The following is a 17,957-nucleotide window of genomic DNA, read 5'->3' as shown; positions in this document are numbered from 1 at the left end:
CACCTTGTCATGCCACCTACATGGGCCCTTAGAGATCAAATCTGAAATTGTCATATGGGCTCTAGGCCCATCTCATATTTCAACAATCCCCCACCAGATCTCAGGGGCCCACTTTGTCCTTTGTTCCAAACGCTGTTTTGATATACCAGCATCTTAGTGAAGACCGATTAAGGTTGAGCTCCACCTAGACCAAGTAGTTGCACTCCTTCACAACTGAACAATGGACTATGCCTTGAATTGTCAGTTTGGCGTCAAGAAGTTTCACCGCAAGTCTCACTGATACGAGGTTGCCGAAGGCCGACCCCTCGGGTGGAGCATATTAGTCACACTCCTGGCCTGTTCATGAGCTTGCGAGAGATCACCCCAATCTCATAGACTGTGACTAGCAGTCGGGCACATATAGGTGTGTTCCTCCAAATATCGCTCTATAGGATAGCATCTTCCTTATGCATATAAGCCTTGGAACACATTAAGACAGTAGTCATCCTTCCATACAGTTTCCGAGAGTATTGCGTCTCCAACGGAGTGGGTAATTAAAGTTACTCTCCTCAGTTCACCACTGGCTTGTTTTCCCAGGTCCTACTTCACGGGATCTCCGATCACATAGGTTGGGTTACTAGCAAGGCAACTCATGTGGGTCTCATACCCATCTCCCTTGATGCGCTATCTATCACAACACGTGATAGCCCTTTAGTAAAGGGATCTGCCAGATTCTTAGCCGTTTGAATATAATCCAATGCTATCACTCCGGAGTTCCTCAATTTTCTGACAGCTTTCAATCTCATTCTTATGTGTTTGTTGGACTTCATGTTGTCCTTTGAACTCTTCACCTTGACAATAACTGTTTGATTGTCACAGTTCATAAGGACGGCCGGAACCGGCTTCTCAACCACTGGCAAGTCCATCAACAGATCTCGAAGCCATTCTTCTTCGCCACCCGATGTGTCTAATGCTCTTAATTCTGCTTCCATTATCGATCTTGTTAAGATCGTTTGCTTGCAAGACTTCCAGGAAATAGCACCACCTCCAAGAGTAAACATATACCAAGTTGTGGCCTTCATCTCATCAGCATCAAAGATCCAACTCGCATCACTATACCCTTCAAGTACCGACGGGTATCCGGTATAGTGAAGTCCATAGTTCATAGTACCTTTCAGATAGCGCATAACTCTCTCAAGAGCACGCCAATGTACATCACCCGGTTTGGAAACAAACCGACTCAGTTTGCTAATAGCAAATGCAATGTCAGGCCTCGTTGCGCTCACTAGCTACTAGAGTGAACCAACAATCTGAGAGTATCTTAATTGATCTATAGTTGTGCCTTTAGACTTTCGAATCAGCACACTAGGATCATATGGTGTTTGAGATGGTTTGTAGTCTGAATATCCAAAACGACTCAACACCTTCTCAACATAATGGGATTGCAGAAGTGTAATCCCACCTTCATCATCTTTCAATAGCTTGATGTTCAAGATAACATCAGCCACTCCAAGGTCCTTCATCTCAAAGTTCTGAGATAGGAAAGACTTAACTTCCTCGATCAACTTGAGATTAGTCCCAAATATCAGTATGTCATCAACATACAAACACAATATAACTCCTTCGCCCCCACCATAGCGATAGTATACACATTTGTCGGCCTCATTAACAACAAAGCCAACAGATGTCAATGTTTCATTAAACTTGTCATGCCATTGCTTAGGCGCTTGTCTTAGGCCATACAAAGATTTCACCAACTTACACACCTTTCCTTCCTGACCATCCATCACAAAGCCATCAGGCTGTTGCATATATATTTCCTCCTTTAGCTCTCCGTTCATGAAAGCCGTCTTAACATCCATCTGATGAATGAGAAGACCATGTGAGGCCGCCAACGAGAGTAATACTCGAATGGTGGTCAGTCTGGCCACAGGTGAATAGGTGTCGAAGAAATCTTCTTCTTCTTTATGGGCATAGCCCTTGGCCACAAGCCTAGCCTTGTACTTTTCTATCGTACCGTCGGGCCTAAGCTTCTTCTTGAACACCCACTTGCATCCCAATGGTTTGCAACCATAAGGACGTTCAGTAAGCTCCCAAGTCCCGTTAGCCATGATGGAATCCATCTTGCTACAGACTGCATCCTTCCAGTAGTCAGCTTCTGGAGATGCATACGCTTCTGAAATAGAAGTGGGATTATCCTCCATGAAGTGTATGAAGAAATCATCACCAAAGGTCATTACAGTCTTTTGTCTCTTGCCCCTACCAAGGAATTCCTCATTATCCTCCTCAGGATTTTCATCATGTGTTTGATTATAATATTCCATCGGAATGGCAGGTTCAGGAGTCTCCTCGGATTCCTGTCTAGAAGTGCTTTTACATTTCTCATGGGGAAAATGTCCTCAAAGAATGTAGCATCTTTAGACTCCATAATTGTACCGACCTTCATGTCAGGTACCTCAGATTTCACTACTAGAAATCTCTAGCCAACACTATTCATACCGTAGCCCAAATTAACACAGTCCACAGTCTTTGGTCCAAGCTTACGCTTTTTGGGGATCGGCACATTAACTTTCGCCAAGCATCCCCAGGTACGTAAGTACGAGAGTGTTGTCCTTCTCTTGGTCCACTTCTCGTAAGGAGTGATCTTGTTATCCTTTGTCGGAACTTCATTCAGGACATGACAGGATGTCATTATAGCCTCCCCCCACCATGCCTTGGATAAACCCGACGTATCTAACATGGCGTTAACCAAATCAGTTAGAGTATGGTTTTTCCGCTCGGCAACCCTATTTGACTGGGGTGAGTAGGGAGGCGTCCTCTCGTGAATAATGCCGTGTTCCGCACAAAAGGCATCAAACTATTTCGAGAAGTACTCTCCACCATGATCTGACCGGACTCGTTTAATTTTCTTTTCAAGTTGATTCTCAACTTCTGCCTTATAGATTTTGAAGTAGTGTAGCGCCTCATCTTTAGTATTTAACTGATACACATAGCAATATCTAGTGGAATCATCTATCAAAGTCATGAAATATTTCTTTCCACCTTTAGTCAACACACCATTCATCTCACAAAGATCAGAATGTATGAGTTCCAGTGGCGCCAAGTGTCTCTCCTCTGCTGCCTTGTGAGGCTTGCGAGGTTGCTTAGATTGCACACATGAATGGCACTTAGAACCTTTGGCTAAAGTGAAACTTGGGATTAAATTCGATTTTGCTAGCCGCGTCATAACACCGAAACTAATGTGACAAAGACGTGAATGCCAGACTTCAGATTCATTAACACTCAAATGAATATTGTTCACGACTTTATTACATAGATCTGCAAGAGAAAGGCGGAACATGCCTCCGCATTCATAACCCTTTCCAACAAATAGTCCATATTTCGTAACAACTAATTTATTAGACTCGAATACCAACTTAAACCCTTCTCTACATAGAAGGGAGCCACTAACGAGGTTCTTCTTAATGGCGGGGACATGCTGCACGTTCTTCAGCTGCACGATCCTTCCCGAAGTAAACTTCAGATCGACCGTGTCAACACCAAGAACAGAAGCACTCGCGCCATTCCCCATCAGTACGGACCCGTGACCTGTGGCCTGGTAAGAAGAAAACAATGAAATGTCAGCACACACATGAACACCTGCACCTGTGTCGACCCACTAATCGGTGGACAGCCAAACTGAAATTACAGCAAATAAATTACCGTACCCAGATGCACCACTCTCATTGTTGCTCACAATCATATTGACAGACTTGGAGTCCTGCCCTTGCTTCTTATAGTTGTTGGGCACCTGTTGGCCCAATGTTCAAGCGAACCACAAGTAAAGCAGCCCTCATCCTTCTTATTATTCTTGAAGGTCTTCTTACCCTTCTTCTTAAAGTCGGCACTCTGTTGGACACCGTTCTTTCCCTTGGACTTGTGGGAATTGGAGTTCTTCTGATGCACCATATTGGCCACAGAAGTTCCTTCTACCCCTCTTCCGTGCGAGTCCTTTGCCCTTGAATTCTGCTCAACACTCAGATGGCCTATGACATCCTCCATAGAGAATTCACGCCTCTGGTGTTTCAGAGTGGTGGCAAAGTTCCTCCAGGAATTGGGAAGCTTAGCGATTATGCAACCCGCGACAAACCTGCCCGGTAACTCGCACTTAAGAAGCTCAAGCTCCTTAACAATGCATATTATCTCGTGAGCCTGCTCCAATACAGGACGGTTTTCAACCATCTTGTAATCGTGGAACTGCTCTATAATATACATCTCCCTCCCTGCATTGGCAGCCCCGAACTTAGATTCGAGCGCCTCCCACAAGTCCTTGGCAGACCGCACATGCAAATATGCGTCAACCAGCTTATCTCCAATCACGCTCAGAACTACCCCGAGGAACACGACAGTGGCCTCCTTGAACGCCTTCTCCTGTTCAGGAGTGATCGTTCCTGTGGGAGTCACACCGGCGACCCAGAACACGTTCATGGCCGTGAGCCATAAGGTCGTTTTAGTCTGCCAACGCTTAAAGTACGTCCCCGTAAACGGGGACGGTTTCAGTGCAGCAGCAAAACCAGAATTCGAAAAACTCCTACACACATTAGGTTTTTGGATTGATAAGAAAATAGGCAGTTTTTCGATTAAGTTAATCCATGAATAAATCATGAGCATGACATGGACAGCATTGATAACACATTGATTACGATCTAACAGAGCATGTACTACGCATATAGTAGAAACATCTACGCATATCGCTAGTACTGCTACAACAGAAAGAAACACGAGAAGGATAAACGATGTATACCCTCCAATCGGCCACGCAGCGATGGTGGCGGCGGCAGCAGCCACGACATCCTCGACGGCCTTCTTGTCGGCCTCGGCCTTCTCAGCGGCGGCACGGTCGGCGTCGGTCGACATGGTGATGCGGACGTAGATGAACAGAAGCGAGCAGTCGCGTAATCGCTACCCAAAAACCTAATCGCCCCTCTCCCATACAGGATCCAGAGAAGCGGGGTTTCGAAGGCCTGCTCTCCCGTCAACCGTGTATGCGGTGAACGGGACGGAGTTGCCGGTGGCAGCAGCAGCAGAGGAACGACGTGGGCGTGGAGGCTGAGATGCGTTCTGATTTCGTGACGGCTAGGGTTGGCAGTGTCCCACATATATATGTGTGGCCACGCATGGAGAGACGTGGGCTCAACCCACGTCCAAGTCGGTAGCCCATGATCCGGCGTCTGAGATCGTGGCCCTACCTGTCAAAGACTCTCCGTTCCTGACCGGCAAAAAGAAGCGCATAGGGGTGAGCTCGGCTCGGCTCAATCCCGCAACCCGCGGCGCGCCGTGACGAGGCGTGGCGTGGCGAGGCGAGCGGAGGAGGAGGAGTGCGCGAGGGCCTCATCTCTTCTCAACCTCCAATAGCATGATGGAGAGGATCCCTTATAAACCACTCCAACTCTCCTTCCACTTCCGGGGTGGGACTAAACTTCCCACCACCTTGTCATGCCACCTACATGGGCCCTTAGAGATCAAATCTGAAATTGTCATATGGGCTCTAGGCCCATCTCATATTTCAACAATCCCCCACTAGATCTCAGGGGCCCACTTTGTCCTTTGTTCCTAACGCTGTTTTGATATACCAGCATCTCAGTGAAGACCGATTAAGGTTGAGCTCCACCTAGACCAAGTAGTTACACTCCTTCACAACTGAACAATGGACTATGCCTTGAATTGTCAGTTTGGCGTCAAGAAGTTTCACCACAAGTCTCACTGATACGAGGCTGCCAAAGGCCGACCCCTCGGGTGGAGCATATTAGTCACACTCATGGCCTGTTCATGAGCTTGCTAGAGATCACCCCAATCTCATAGACTGTGACTAGCAGTCGGGCTCATATAGGTATGTTCCTTCAAAGATCGCTCTGTAGGATAGCATCTTGCTTATGCATATAAGCCTTGGAACACATTAAGATAGTAGTCATCCTTCCATACAGTTTACCAGAGTATTGCATCTCCAACGGAGTGGGTAATTAAAGTTACTCTCCTCAGTTCACCACTGGCTTGTTTTCCCAGGTCCTACTTCACGGGATCTCCGATCACATAGGTTGGGTTACTAGCAAGGCAACTCATGTGGGTCTCATACCCATCTCCCTTGATGCGCTAGCTATCACAATACGTGATAGCCCTTTAGTAAAGGGGTCTGCCAGATTCTTAGCCGTTTGAATATAATCCAATGCTATCACTCCGGAGTTCCTCAATTTTCTGACAGCTTTCAATCTCATTCTTATGTGTTTGTTGGACTTCATGTTGTCCTTTGAACTCTTCACCTTGACAATAACTGTTTGATTGTCACAGTTCATAAGGACGGCCGGAACCGGCTTCTCAACCACTGGCAAGTCCATCAATAGATCTCGAAGCCATTCTGCTTCGCCACCCGATGTGTCTAATGCTATTAATTATGCTTCCATTGTTGATCTTGTTAAGATCGTTTGCTTGCAAGACTTCCAGGAAACAGCACCACCTCCAAGAGTAAACATATACCCAGTTGTGGCCTTCATCTCATCAGCATCAGAGATCCATTTCGCATCACTATACCCTTCAAGTACTGACGGGTATCCGGTATAGTGAAGTCCATAGTTCATAGTACCTTTCAGATAGTGCATAACTCGCTCAAGAGCATGCCAATGTACATCACCCGGTTTGGATACAAACCGGCTCAGTTTGCTAATAACAAATGCAATGTCAGGCCTCGTTGCGCTCACTAGATACTGGAGTGAACCAACAATCTGAGAGTATCTCAATTGATCTATAGCTGTGCCTTTAGAATTTCGAATCAGCACACTAGGATCATATGGTGTTTGAGATGGTTTGCAGTCCGAATATCCAAAACGACTCAACACCTTCTCAACATAATGGGATTGTAGAAGTGTAATCCCACCTTCATCATCTCTCAATAGCTTGATATTCAAGATAACATCAGCCACTCCAAGGTCCTTCATCTCAAAGTTCTGAGATAGGAAAGACTTAACTTCCTCGATGAACTTGAGATTAGTCCCAAATATCAGTATGTCATCAACATACAAACACAATATAACTCCTTCGCCCCCACCATAGCGATAGTATACACATTTGTCAGCCTCATTAACAAGAAAGCCAACAGATGTCAATGTTTCATTAAACTTGTCATGCCATTGCTTAGGCGCTTGTCTCAGGCCATACAAAGATTTCACCAACTTACACACCTTTCCTTCCTGACCATCCATCACAAAGTCATCAGGCTATTGCATATAGATTTCCTCCTTTAGCTCTCCATTCAGGAAAGCCGTCTTAACATCCATTTGATGAATGAGAAGACCATGTGAGGCCGCCAACGAGAGTAATCCTCGAATGGTGGTCAGCCTGGCCACAGGTGAATAGGTGTCGAAGAAATCTTCTTCTTCTTTCTAGGCATAGCCCTTGGCCACAAGCCTAGCCTTGTACTTTTCTATCATACCGTCGGGCCTAAGCTTCGTTTTGAACACCCACTTGCATCCCAATGGTTTGCAACCATAAGGACGTTCAGTAAGCTCCCAAGTCCCGTTAGCCATGATGGAATCCATCTCGCTACGGACCGCATCCTTCCAGTAGTCAGCTTCTGGAGATACATACACTTCTAAAATAGAAGTGGGATTATCCTCCACGAGGTATATGAAGAAATCATCACCGAAGGTCTTTACAGTCCTTTCTCTCTTGCCCCTACCAAGGAATTCCTCATTATCCTCCTTAGGATTTTCATCATGTGTTTGATTATAATATTCCATCGGAATGGCAGGTTCAGGAGTCTCCTCAGATTTCTGTCTAGAAGTGCTTTGTACATCTCTCATGGGGAAAATGTCCTCAAACAATGTAGCATCTTTAGACTCCATAATTGTACCGACCTTCATGTCAGGTACCTCAGATTTCACTACTAGAAATCTATAGCCAACACTATTCATAGCGTCGCCCAAATTAACACAGTCCACAGTCTTTGGTCCAAGCTTACGCTTTTTGGGGATCGGCACATTAACTTTCGCCAAGCATCCCCAGGTACGTAAGTACGAGAGTGTTGTCCTTCTCTTGGTCCACTTCTCGTAAGGAGTGATCTCGTTATCCTTTGTCGGAACTTTATTCAGAACATGACAGGATGTCATTATAGCCTCCCCCCACCATGCCTTTAATAAACCCGACGTATCTAACATGGCGTTAACCAAATCAGTTAGAGTACGGTTTTTCCGCTCGGCAACCCCGTTTGACTGGGGTGAGTAGGGAGGCGTCCTCTCGTGAATAATGCCGTGTTCCGCACAAAAGGCATCAAACTCTTTCGAGAAGTACTCTCCACCACGATCTGACCGGACTCGTTTAATTTTCTTTTCAAGTTGATTCTCAACTTCTGCCTTATAGATTTTGAAGTAGTGTAGAGCCTCATCTTTAGTGTTTAACAGATACACATAGCAATATCTAGTGGAATCATCAATCAAAGTCATGAAATATTTCTTTCCACCTTTAGTCAACACACCATTCATCTCACAAAGATCAGAATGTATGAGTTCCTGTGGTGCCAAGTGTCTCTCCTCTGCTGCCGTGTGAGGCTTGCGAGGTTGCTTAGATTGCACACATGAATGGCACTTAGAACCTTTGGCTAAAGTGAAACTTGGGATTAAATTCGATTTTGCTAGCCGCGTCATAACACCGAAACTAATGTGACAAAGACGTGAATGCCAGACTTCAGATTCATTAACACTCAAATGAATATTGTTCACGACTTTATTACATAGATCTGCCAGAGAAAGGCGGAACATGCCTCCGCATTCATAACCCTTTCCAACAAATAGTCCATATTTCGTAACAACTAATTTATTAGACTCGAATACCAACTTAAACCCTTCTCTACATAGAAGGGAGCCACTAACGAGGTTCTTCTTGATGGCGGGGACATGCTGCACGTTCTTCAGCTGCACGATCCTTCCCGAAGTAAACTTCAGATCGACCGTGCCAACACCAAGAACAGAATCACTCGCACCATTCTCCATCAGTACGGACCCGTGACCTGTGGCCTGGTAAGAAGAAAACAATGAAATGCCAGCACACACATGAACACCTGCACCTGTGTCGACCCACCAATCGGTGGACGGCCAAACTGAAAGTACACCAAATAAATTACTGTACCCAGATGCACCACTCTCATTGTTGCTCACAATCATATTGACAGACTTGGAGTCCTGCCCTTGCTTCTTATACTTGTTTGGGCACTTGTTGGCCCAATGTTCAAGCGAACCACAAGTAAAGCAGCCCTCATCCTTCTTATTCTTCTTGAAGGTCTTCTTACCCTTCTTCTTAAAGTCGGCACTCTGTTGGACACCGTTCTTTCCCTTGGACTTGTGGGAATTGGAGTTCTTCTGATGCACCATATTGGCCACAGAAGTTCCTTCTACCCCTCTTCCGTGCGAGTCCTTTGCCCTTGAATTCTGCTCAACACTCAGATGGCCTATGACATCCTCCACGGAGAATTCACGCCTCTGATGTTTCAGAGTGGTGGCAAAGTTCCTCCAGGAATTGGGAAGCTTAGCGATTATGCAGCCCGCGACAAACTTGCCCGGTAACTCGCACTTAAGAAGCTCAAGCTCCTTAACAATGCATATTATCTCGTGAGCCTGCTCCAACACAGGACGGTTTTTAACCATCTTGTAATCGTGGAACTGCTCTATAATATACATCTCGCTCCCTGCATCGGCAGCCCCAAACTTAGAATCGAGCGCCTCCCACAAGTCCTTGGCAGACCGCAGATGCAAATATGCGTCAACTAGCTTATCTCCAATCACGCTCAGAACTGCCCCGAGGAACACGACAGTGGCCTCCTTGAACGCCTTCTCCTGTGCAGCAGCTATCGTTCCTGTGGGAGTCACACCAGCGACCCAGAACACGTTCATGGACGTGAGCCATAAGGTGGTTTTAGTCTGCCAACGCTTAAAGTACGTCCCCATAAATGGGGACGGTTTCAGTGCAGCAGCAAAACCAGAATTCAAAAAACTCCTACACACATTAGGTTTTTGGATTGATAAGAAAATAGGCAGTTTTTCGATTAAGTTAATCCATCAATAAATCATGAGCATGACATGGACAGCATTGATAACACACTGATTATGATCTAACAGAGCATGTACTACGCATATAGTAGAAACATCTACGCATATCGCTAGTACTACTACAACAGAAAGAAGGATAAATGATGTATACCCTCCAATTGGCCACGCAGCGGTGGTGGCGGCGGCAGCAGCCGCGGCATACTCGGCAGCTTTCTTGTCGGCCTCGTCCTTCTCAGCGGCGGCACGGTCAACGTCGGTCGACATGGTGATGCGGACGTAGATGAACAGAAGCGAGCAGTCGCGTAATCGCTACCCAAAAACCTAATCGCCCCTCTCCGGTATAGGATCCGGAGAAGCGGGGTTTTGGAGGCCTGCTCTCCTGTCAACCGTGTACGCGGTGAACGGGACGGAGTCGCCGGCAGCAGCAGCAGCAGAGGAACGACGTGGGCGTGGAGGCGGAGATGCGTTCTGTTTTCATGACGGCTAGGGTTGGCAGCGTCCCAAATATATATGTGCGACCGCGCGTGGAGAGAGGTGGGCTGAACCCACGTCCAAGTCGGCAGCCCATGATCCGACGTCTCAGATCGTGGCCCTACCTGTCAAAGCCTCTCCGTTCCTGACCGGCAAAAAGAAGCGCATAGGAGTGAGCTCGGCTCGGCTCAATCCCGCAACCCACGGCGCGTCGTGACGAGGCGTGGCGTGGCGAGGCGAGCGGAGGAGGAGGAGTGCGCGAGGGTCTCATCTCTTCTCAACCTCCAATAGCATGATGGCGAGGATCCCATATAAACCACTCCAACTCTCCTTCCACTTCCGGGGTGGGACTAAACTTCCCACCACCTTGTCATGCCACCTACATGGGCCCTTAGAGATCAAATCTGAAATTGTCATATGGGCTCTAGGCCCATCTCATATTTCAACAATCCCCCACCAGATCTCAGGGGCCCACTTTGTCCTTTGTTCCAAACGCTGTTTTGATATACCAGCATCTCAGTGAAGACCGATTAAGGTTGATCTCCACCTAGACCAAGTAGTTGCACTCCTTCACAACTGAACAATGGACTATGCCTTGAATTGTCAGTTTGGCGTCAAGAAGTTTCACCACAAGTCTCACTGATACGAGGCTGCCGAAGGCCGACCCCTCGGGTGGAGCATATTAGTCACACTCCTGGCCTGTTCATGAGCTTGCTAGAGATCACCCCAATCTCATAGACTGTGACTAGCAGTCGGGCTCATATAGGTGTGTTCCTCCAAAGATCGCTCTATAGGATAGCATCTTGCTTATGCATATAAGCCTTGGAACACATTAAGACAGTAGTCATCCTTTCTGAGAGTATTGCATCTCCAACGGAATGGGTAATTAAAGTTACTCTCCTCAGTTCACCACTGGCTTGTTTTCCCAGGTCCTACTTCACGGGATCTCCGATCACATAGGTTGGGTTACTACCAAGGCAACTCATGTGGGTCTCATACCCATCTCCCTTGATGCGCTATCTATCACAACACGTGATAGCCCTTTAGTAAAGGGATCTGCCAGATTCTTAGCCGTTTGAATATAATCCAATGCTATCACTCCGGAGTTCCTCAATTTTCTGACAGCTTTCAATCTCATTCTTATGTGTTTGTTGGACTTCATGTTGTCCTTTGAACTCTTCACCTTGACAATAACTGTTTGATTATCACAGTTCATAAGGACGGCCGGAACCGGCTTCTCAACCACTGGCAAGTCCATCAACAGATCTCGAAGCCATTCTTCTTCGCCACCCGATGTGTCTAATGCTGTTAATTCTGCTTCCATTGTCGATCTTGTTAAGATCGTTTGCTTGCAAGACTTCCAGGAACAGCACCACCTCCAAGAGTAAACATATACCCAGTTGTGGCCTTCATCTCATCAGCATCAGAGATCCAATTCGCATCACTATACCCTTCAAGTACCGACGGGTATCCGGTATAGTGAAGTCCATAGTTCATAGTACCTTTCAGATAGCGCATAACTCTCTCAAGAGCATGCCAATGTACATCACCCGGTTTGGAAACAAACCGGCTCAGTTTGCTAATAGCAAATGAAATGTCAGGCCTCGTTGCGCTCGCTAGATACTAGAGTGAACCAACAATCTGAGAGTATCTCAATTGATCTATAGTTGTGCCTTTAGACTTTCGAATCAGCACACTAGGATCATATGGTGTTTGAGATGGTTTGCAGTCTGAATATCCAAACCGACTCAACACCTTCTCAACATAATGGGATTGCAGAAGTGTAATCCCACCTTCATCATCTCTCAATAGCTTGATGTTCAAGATAACATCAGCCACTCCAAGGTCCTTCATCTCAAAGTTCTGAGATAGGAAAGAATTAACTTCCTCGATCAACTTGAGATTAGTCCCAAATATCAGTATGTCATCAACATACAAACACAATATAACTCCTTCGCCCCCACCATAGCGATAGTATACACATTTGTCGGCCTCATTAACAAGAAAGCCAACAGATGTCAACGTTTCATTACACTTGTCATGACATTGCTTAGGCGCTTGTCTCAGGCCATACAAAGATTTCACCAACTTACACACCTTTCCTTCCTGACCATCCATCACAAAGCCATCAGGCTATTGCATATAGATTTCCTCCTTTAGCTCTCCGTTCAGGAAAGCCGTCTTAACATCTATCTGATGAATGAGAAGACCATGTGAGGCCGCCAACGAGAGTAATACTCGAATGGTGGTCAGTCTGGCCACAGGTGAATAGGTGTCGAAGAAATCGTCTTCTTCTTTCTGGGCATAGCCCTTGGACACAAGCCTAGCCTTGTACTTTTCTATCATACCGTCAGGCCTAAGCTTCTTCTTGAACACCCACTTGCATCCCAATGGTTTGCAACCATAAGGACGTTCAGTAAGCTCCCAAGTCCCGTTAGCCCTGATGGAATCCATCTCGCTACGGACCGCATCCTTCCAGTAGTCAGCTTCTGGAGATAGATACACTTCTGAAATAGAAGTGGGATTATCCTCCACGAGGTATATGAAGAAATCATCACCGAAGGTCTTTACAGTCCTTTGTCTCTTGCCCCTACCAAGGAATTCCTCATTATCCTCCTCAGGATTTTCATCATGTGTTTGATTATAATATTCCATCGGAATGGCGGGTTCAGGAGTCTCCTCAGATTCCTGTCTAGAAGTGCTTTGTACATATCTTATGGGGAAACTGTCCTCAAAGAATGTAGCATCTTTAGACTCCATAATTGTACCGACCTTCATGTCAGGTACCTCAGATTTCACTACTAGAAATCTATAGCCAACACTATTCATATCGTAGCCCAAATTAACACAGTCCACAGTCTTTGGTCCAAGCTTACGCTTTTTGGGGATCGGCACATTAACTTTCGCCAAGCATCCCTAGGTACATAAGTACGAGAGTGTTGTCCTTCTCTTGGTCCACTTCTCGTAAGGAGTGATCTCGTTATACTTTGTCGGAACTTTATTCAGGACATGATAGGGTGTCATTATAGCCTCCCCCCACCATGCCTTGGATAAACCCGACGTATCTAACATGGCGTTAACCAAATCAGTTAGAGTACGGTTTTTCCGCTTGGCAACCCCGTTTAACTGGGGTGATTAGGGAGGCGTCCTCTCGTGAATAATGTCGTGTTCCGCACAAAAGGCATCAAACTCTTTCGAGAAGTACTCTCCACCACTATCTGACAGGACTCGTTTAATTTTCTTTTCAAGTTGATTCTCAACTTCTGCCTTATAGATTTTGAAGTAGTGTAGAGCCTCATCTTTAGTATTTAACAGATACACATAGCAATATCTAGTGGAATCATCTATCAAAGTCATGAAATATTTCTTTCCACCTTTAGTCAACACACCATTCATCTCACAAAGATCAGAATGTATGAGTTCCAGTGGCGCCAAGTGTCTCTCCTCTGCTGCCTTGTGAGGCTTGTGAGGTTTCTTAGATTGCACACATGAATGGCACTTAGAACCTTTGGCTAAAGTGAAACTTGGGATTAAATTCGATTTTGCTAGCCGCGTCATAACACCGAAACTAATGTGACAAAGACGTGAATGCCCGACTTCAGATTCATTAACACTCAAATGAATATTCTTCACGACTTTATTACATAGATCTGCCAGAGAAAGGCGGAACATGCCTCTGCATTCATAACCCTTTCCAACAAATAGTCCATATTTCGTAACAACTAATTTATTAGACTCGAATACCAACTTAAACCCTTCTCTACATAGAAGGGAGCCACTAACGAGGTTCTTCTTAATGGCGGGGACATGCTGCACGTTCTTCAGCTGCACGATCCTTCCCGAAGTAAACTTCAGATCGACCGTGTCAACACCAAGAACAGAAGACCTCGCGCCATTCCCCATCAGTACGGACCCGTGACCTGTGGCCTGGTAAGAAGAAAATAATGAAATGTCAGCACACACATGAACACCTGCACCTGTGTCGACCCACCAATCGGTGGACTGCCAAACTGAAATTACAGCAAATAAATTACCGTACCCAGATGCACCACTCTCATTGTTGCTCACAATCATATTGACGGACTTGGAGTCCTGCCCTTGCTTCTTATACATGTTTGGGCACCTGTTGGCCCAATGTTCAAGCGAACCACAAGTAAAGCAGCCCTCATCCTTCTTATTATTCTTGAAGGTCTTCTTACCCTTGTTCTTAAAGTCGGCACTCTGTTGGACACCGTTCTTTCCCTTGGACTTGTGGGAATTGGAGTTCTTCTGATGCACCATATTGGCCACAGAAGTTCCTTCTACCCCTCTTCCGTGCGAGTCCTTTGCCCTTGAATTCTGCTCAACACTCAGATGGCCTATGACATTCTCCATAGAGAATTCACGCCTCTGGTGTTTCAGAGTGGTGGCAAAGTTCCTCCAGGAATTGGGAAGCTTAGCGATTATGCAACCCGCGACAAACTTGCCCGGTAACTCGCATTTAAGAAGCTCAAGCTCCTTAACAATGCATATTATCTCGTGAGCCTGCTCCAATACAGGACAGTTTTCAACGATCTTGTAATCGTGGAACTGCTCTATAATATACATCTCGCTCCCTGCATTGGCAGCCCCGAACTTAGATTCGAGCGCCTCCCACAAGTCCTTGGTAGACCGCACATGCAAATATGCGTCAACCAGCTTATCTCCAATCACGCTCAGAACTGCCCCGAGGAACACGACAGTGGCCTCCTTGAACGCCTTCTCTTGTTCAGGAGCGATCGTTCCTGTGGGAGTCACACCAGCGACCCAGAACACGTTCATGGCCGTGAGCCATAAGGTCGTTTTAGTCTGCCAACGCTTAAAGTACGTCCCCGTAAACGGGGACGGTTTCAGTGCAGCAGCAAAACCAGAATTCAAAAACTCCTACACACATTAGGTTTTTGGATTGATAAGAAAATAGGCAGTTTTTCGATTAAGTTAATCCATGAATAAATCATGAGCATGACATGGACAGCATTGATAACACACTGATTACGATCTAACAGAGCATGTACTACGCATATGTAACACCCCGGATGTGATTTACCCAATATGTACTCCAACTCTTGCCGTTTCCGGCCTTAAGTTATTTTATTTTCTCGGGTTCGGGTTTTTTTGTCTCCGTGTGTTGTTATGGTTGTCATGCATCTCATATCATGTCATCATGTGCATTGCATTTGCATATGTGTTCGTCTCATGCATCCGAGCATTTTCCCCGTTGTCCGTTTTGCATTCCGGCGCTTCGTTCTCCTCCGGTGGTCATTTCTACCTTTCTTTCGTATGTGGGGTTTAAACATTTCCGGATTGGACCGAGACTTGCCAAGCGGCCTTGGTTTACTACCAGTAGACCGCCTGTCAAGTTTCGTACCATTTGGACTTCGTTTGATACTCCAACGGTTAACCGAGGGACCGAAAAGGCCTCGTGTGTGTTGCAGCCCAACACCCCTCCAAGTTGGCCCAAAACCCACCAAAACCCTCTCCATCATCTAGACCATTTGATCACGGTCACGTGGCCGAAAACCGCACCTCATTTGGGCTCTCCTAGCTCCCTCTATGCCTATAAATAGACCCACTCCCGAAATTTCGGATCTCTCCCCCGAAACCCTAGCTCTCTTCTTCCTCCGTGCACCGAACAACGTCCGCCGGCGCCGGACGTGTCCAACTTTCATCACCGCGGCCACATGGCACGCCCCCATACGCCGCCGCCTCACGCCCACATCGCCGCCACCTTGGCCCGGGAAGCCCGGATTGGGCCCCCGAGGCCCATCGCCACCCGCGCCGCCCAGGGTCTTCTTCCCCGCGCCCGGGTCGCCGCACCTCCGCCGCGGCCGCCGCCTTCCTTCCGCCGGCGCTCGCCTGGCCGGTCGCCGGCACCCGCATCCGCTGCGCTTGCTGAGGCCGGCGCCGACAACTGCCGCCGTTCGCCGCCTCGTCTCCCTTCTCCGCCTTCGCCACACCCCTCCGGCCGGCGTGCCCCCCATCTCCAAGTCTGGCGAGATCCAGATCCGACTCCGGCCATCCTCGTTTTGCGTGCTCCGGCGAGATCTGATCCAGATCTGAAAAACCCTAGGGGTTGACCTTTTTGTTCACTAAGTTTTCAGTTTATTTAGCTATTTTCATCATGTCGCAACTCCGCATCTGTAGCTCCGTTTTGGACGTATAGCATATCAAAATGTTCACCTCAGAGAGTATATCATTTCATCTCATTGCATCATTTTCATTTGAGTTCATCTTGATGCCTGAAATGTTGTTAGAAGAATGCTATTTGAGTTAATTGTCAGATCTGCTGCTCCATTTAGATATTTGTCATTTTTGCCATGATTATTGTGTGCATGATATGCCCCTGAGCTCTTCATGAGTTTTGTTATATGTTTTGCCATCTCTCCAGGGGTGCAACCCATGTATTTTTGTGATGTGTGTGGTGACTAGCACAAGCTTGCGAAGTGGAGCATTCGTTAATGCTGATTTCAGGGACTTAGCACTTCCACTAAGTCCTTGACCTGTTTATCTCAATATGACATATGTTCATGTTGTTTCCTAGTGATCCGTGCCTGTTTTGAGGATGATCAGTAAGGATGATTTGTTAATCTTGTAGTGCTCTATCCATCCATGTCTTTGTTTGCAATTATGGAGCACCCTAGCTTGAGTCAATCGAGCTCTACTTTTGCTATTTCGTGAATCTGGGCAGATTGTCTACTTGTTAGCAATTTTGCCGAGGATGTTGTAGTTGATCCGTGCATGCTATGCTATTGTTTTTGCCTTGTCTACCTTGTATTTTGTGCATTCTTGATGGGTGTATGCTTAGTTTGTCATGACTTGCTCTGTAGTGAGTGCATCGAGCTCGTAAACATGCCTACTTGATATCTGTTTCAGCATGCTCCAGTTTTCACTAAGTCTGAGAACTGATTATGTTTTTGTCATGTTCACATGCTTGCAAATGTATTTTCTGATCCCTTTTGGCTCAAGGTCACTAAGGGACTTTTGTTACGCTCTTTGAGTAGCTCCATGCCATGCTTTATTTTGCCATGTTCAGGTCCTGTAGCATATAGTTTTCTTGCTCTAAAGAGTGCTATCTGATCTGAAATTCCAGACAAGTGTTAATTTCACTAAGTCTGAAATCTGATTACCAAATGCATTTTTGCCATACTTGTTTGGACCTGTTAATGGATCAATTGGCCGTAGCTCAGTACTAGTCTTTTGTTAAGCTTCATGAGTGGATCCCTGCCATTTATTTTGATGCCATGTTTGGGTGTTGTAGCATGTTCATCTTGTTGCACTTAGATGGCTACTTGCTGTATATCGCAGAACGTGGTCATATTTGAATTGCTTGCCTTTTCCAAACCGTAACTCCGATTCCGGCGTTCTTTATATCGTTTTCAAGTGATTTCATCTCATATTTCTAGTGGCACACTTGGATTA

Source organism: Triticum aestivum, chromosome 2A, assembly GCF_018294505.1.
Source record: "Triticum aestivum cultivar Chinese Spring chromosome 2A, IWGSC CS RefSeq v2.1, whole genome shotgun sequence".
Taxonomy (NCBI): domain Eukaryota; kingdom Viridiplantae; phylum Streptophyta; class Magnoliopsida; order Poales; family Poaceae; genus Triticum; species Triticum aestivum.
This window is presented reverse-complemented; position numbering follows the sequence as displayed.